Source organism: Oncorhynchus gorbuscha, unplaced genomic scaffold (genome assembly GCF_021184085.1).
Source record: "Oncorhynchus gorbuscha isolate QuinsamMale2020 ecotype Even-year unplaced genomic scaffold, OgorEven_v1.0 Un_scaffold_1079, whole genome shotgun sequence".
Taxonomy (NCBI): Eukaryota; Metazoa; Chordata; class Actinopteri; order Salmoniformes; family Salmonidae; genus Oncorhynchus; species Oncorhynchus gorbuscha.
In genome coordinates this window covers 80001-84276 of record NW_025745968.1, presented here as the reverse complement: position 1 = coordinate 84276, position 4276 = coordinate 80001, and the positions used below count along the sequence as shown (strand labels likewise).

The following is a 4276-nucleotide window of genomic DNA, read 5'->3' as shown; positions in this document are numbered from 1 at the left end:
ATAAACAGAGAGTAGCAGCAGTGTAAAAGAGGGGTCCGGGTAGCCATTTGATTAGCTGTTCAGGAGTCTTATGGCTTCGGGAGTAAAAACTGTTGAGAAGCCTTTTGGTCCTAGACTTGGCACTCCGGTACCGCTTGCCATGCGGTAGTAGAGTCTATGACTGGGGTGGCTGGGGCCGTTGACAATTTTTACGGCCTTCCTCAGACACCGCCTGGTGTAGAGGTCCTGGATGGCAGGCAGCTTAGCCACAGTGATGTACTGGGCCGTACGCACTACCCTCTGAAGTGCCTTGCGGTGGAAGAGCAATTGCCGTACCAGGCAGTGATGCAACCGGTCAGGATGCTCTCGATGTTGCAGCTGTAGAATCTTTTGAGGATCTCAGGACCCATGCCAAATCTTTTTAGTTTCCTGAGGGGGAATAGGCTTTGTTGTGGTGTGTTTGGACCATTCTAGTTTGTTGTTGATGTGGACACCAAGGAACTTGAAGCTCTCAACCTGCTCCACTACAGCCCTGTCGATTACAATTGGGGCGTGCTCGCTCCTCCTTTTCCTGTAGTCCACAATCATCTCCTTAGTCTTGGTTACGTTGAGGGATAGGTTGTTATTCTGGCACCACCCGGCCAGGTCTCTGACTTCCTCCCTATAGACTGTCTCGTCGTTGTTGGTGATCAGGCCTCCCACTGTTGTGTAGTCTACAAACTTAATGATGTTGTTGAAGTTGTGCCTGGCCATGCAGTCATGAGTGAACAGGGAGTACTGGAGGGGACTGAGCACTCACCACTGAGGGGCCCCTGTGTTGAGGATCAGCGTGGCGGATGTGTTACCCTACCATTACCACCTGGGGGCGGCCTGTCAGGAAGTCCAGGATCCAGTTGCAGAGGGAGGTGTTTAGTCTCAGGATCCTTAGCTTATTGATGAGCTTTGAGGGCACTATGGTGTTGAACATTGAGCTGTAGTCAATGAACAGCATTCTCACATAGGTGTTTCTCTTGTCCAGGTGGGAAGGGGCAGTTCGGAGTGCAATAGAGATTGTGTCATCTGTGGATCTGTTGGGGCGGTATGCAAATTGGAGTGGGTCTAGGGTTTCTGGGATAATGGGATAATGGTGTTGATGTGAGCCATGACCAGCCTTTCAAAGCACTTCATGACTACAGACGTGAGTGCTACGGGTCAGTAGTCATTTAGGCAGGTTACCTTAGTGTTCTTGGAAACAGGCACTATGGCGGTCTGCTTAAAACATGTTGGTATTACAGACTCAGACAGGGAGAGGTTGAAAATGTCAATGAAGACACTTACCAGTTGGTCAGGGCATGCTCGCAGTACACATCTTGGTAATCCTGGTAAGCCTTGTGAATGTTGACCTGTTTAAAGGTCTTACTCACATCGGCTGCGGAGAGCGTGATCACACAGTCTTCCGGAACAGCTGGTGCTTTTATGCATGTTTCAGTGTTATTTGCATCGAAGCGAGCATAGAAGTGGTTTAGCTCATCTGGTAGGCTCGTGTCACTGGGCAGCTCTCGGCTGTGCTTCCCGTGTGTAGTCTGTAATGGTTTGCAAGCCATTCCACATCCGACGAGTGTCAAAGCCGGTGTAGTACGATTCGATCTTAGTCCTGTATTGATGCTTTGCCTGGTTCTGTTACGCCCTGATCTGTTTCACCTGTCTTTGTGATTGTTTCCACCCACCTCCAGGTGTCACCTGTTTTCCCCATAAGTCCCCGGAGTATTTATCCCTGTGTTTCCTGTCTCTCTGTGCCAGTTCGTCTTGTTTTGCCAAGTCAACCAGCGTTTCTCCTAGCTCCTATTTTTCCCGGTCTCTGTTTTTTCCTAGCCCTCCTGGTTTTGACTCTTGTCTGTCCTGATGTCATATCCACCTGCCTGACCACTCTGCCTGTCCTGACCTCGAGCCTGCCTATCCCCTTGTACTGTTTGGACTCGGACCTGGTTTATGAACTCTCGCCTGTCCCCGACCTGCCGTTTGTCTACCCCTTTTGTTATAATAAATATCGGAGCTCAACCATCTGCCTCCTGTGTCTGCGTTTGGGTTTAGCCTTGTGCCCTTATAGTTTGATGGTTCATTGGAGGGCAAAACGGAATTTCTTATAAGCTTCCGGGTTAGAGTTCCGCTCCTTGAAAGTGGCAGCTCTAGCCTTTAGCTCAGTGCGGATGTTGCCTGTAATCCATGGCTTCTGGTTGGGGTATGTATGTACAGGCACTGTGTGGATGACATCATAGTGTTGATGAAGCCAGTGACTGATGTGGCGTACTCTTCAATGCCATCGGAGGAATCCCGGAACATATTCCAGTCTGTGCTAGAAAAACAGTCCTGTAGTTTAGCATCTGCTTCATCTGACAACTTTTTTATTGATCTAGTCACTGGTGCTTCCTGCTTTAATTTTTGCTTGTAACATGCTGACAAATATTTGGAGATGTGATTTACCTTGTTAAGTGTCATTTCAAAAGTAATTCAGTTTTATTAAAATATTTGTTTTAGGGAGAAATTAAAATAATGGCATTGAGAAGACACTGGAGAAAAACATATTTCAGGCACAACAATCTGGTTTATTCATATTGGTGTAGTCCTATCCTTTCTGTTTTACAACATCGAGAGCGTGTGAAAGTGGAAAGGGGGCTTAAGGGATAAGCTTCCTCAGATATTCTTGGAAACCTAAGAGGGTCAGCAAAGGTTGTAAACAGCAAGTGGCCGTTTTGTTGTTAATGAGACTGACTATTACATCACAGGTATAACATTTTCCACCCCATAGCCCACACCTATATTCTATCTTCCTATCATTTTCTAGTCTTGTTGATTTTCTGTGAGATCTTGAGGGTCATTTGAACATCACAACATAATTAAAGATGCCCTCCAGGGTCTGAAACACATCAACTTTGTAAGATATAGTATATTACCAATTGAATTTGTAACATATATGAAATGGATGACTTCGAACACAATTTGATGACATTGTACACAAAAAAAGGGGACCACTTTTGGCTCTTGAGCATCACTTCCGGCTGAAATCATACAAAAGTTAGAGAGTGCAATTTAACATTTTCTAGACATCACTGTACTTGTAGACTAACACCCCCTCCCACACATCCCCACTTTCTACAGCCTATAATTTCCATATTTGCGTCTTTCACACGAATCTCGTGCCTTCATTCCTTATTTTCCGTGATGATATCATGACTCCGTAGCCCTGCAGCTTGGGGTTTAGAGAGATTGAGCCATCGAGTTACAGAGCGGGGAGAAGGCTATCCAGTCTCCCAGCTGCATGCTCTCTAATAACCAAAGCCTCGGAGAAGAGAGGAGAGGGAGAGGGAGGGGGACTCAATAGGGAGGCAATGAAACGGACTCATCCGCGTAACTAGACACTACCAGTCCAGTTCAGTGTTCAGAGCATGCGAGAGCGTAGCTCGACCAACCGCATTCAGTTATATCTACAAAGGAATAGAGAGGGATACAATTGAAGTGTTCCAGCCCAGGGAGTCGGCGAGGAAAGGAGCAAGACATAGGCTACTGGCGGCTTTCGATCGTCACGGGCATATTACACCCCGTGTCCAGAATTTACGGCCATTCTTGGCACCAGCCTGTTGTACAAAATTGCGGATTTATAACTGAGTGAATTCGGGGATAGTCATCGACAGTCCTATCCTTCACAATGAAGAAAAACAATTCAGCTAAACGGGTAAGGTCGAAACGATGCAAGTGATGATCACTTCAGCTACAATGTAATAACGGGTTTCTGGTTAGCTGCTATTCCAGAGAATGTAACAAAAAGCTACAGTGTAACGAGTGTTGTATTTAATAAACACGTCAATGCTACTTGATACGTTACTGACTCAGTTACTTTATAGCCAAGTCTCAGTCCAAACTCCAAAGTGATGCTGATTTGCTTTATTTATTCATTGTCTAACTGGAGAATGTCCCCCACTATCTTAACTTGATTAACACAATTATATTTGACAGGAGATCTAGCAATGTAGAGTTTAAAAGTGTTGATGTAATGCTTGTTGTGGATGCTGTGAAAGACAAACGTTTTTAGGGAGTGCTCTTTTTATGTATAACGGATTCATTTTAAAACGAGCTTTATTTTTGGAATGCTATTATCTAACGTGGTCGGTGTAGCCTAACTGAGACCATAAGATGGTGACAAAAACACTAGCCCAAGAAAAACGGTGCGCGCAAGGAATGTGACAGCATCTACATGACAAAGGAAATGACAGGGGGCTGAGTCGCCTCACAAAAAGACTCTCCTCTTTTTCTTGTCTGTTCA

The 4276-nt window shown here is 45.6% G+C and overlaps 1 pseudogene; it reads left to right on the top strand.

Moving 5' to 3' along the window:
- Positions 1–3080: 3080 nt before the first annotated feature.
- The window catches only part of LOC124021183, a 50032-nt pseudogene continuing 48836 nt past the window's right edge, over positions 3081–4276 (top strand).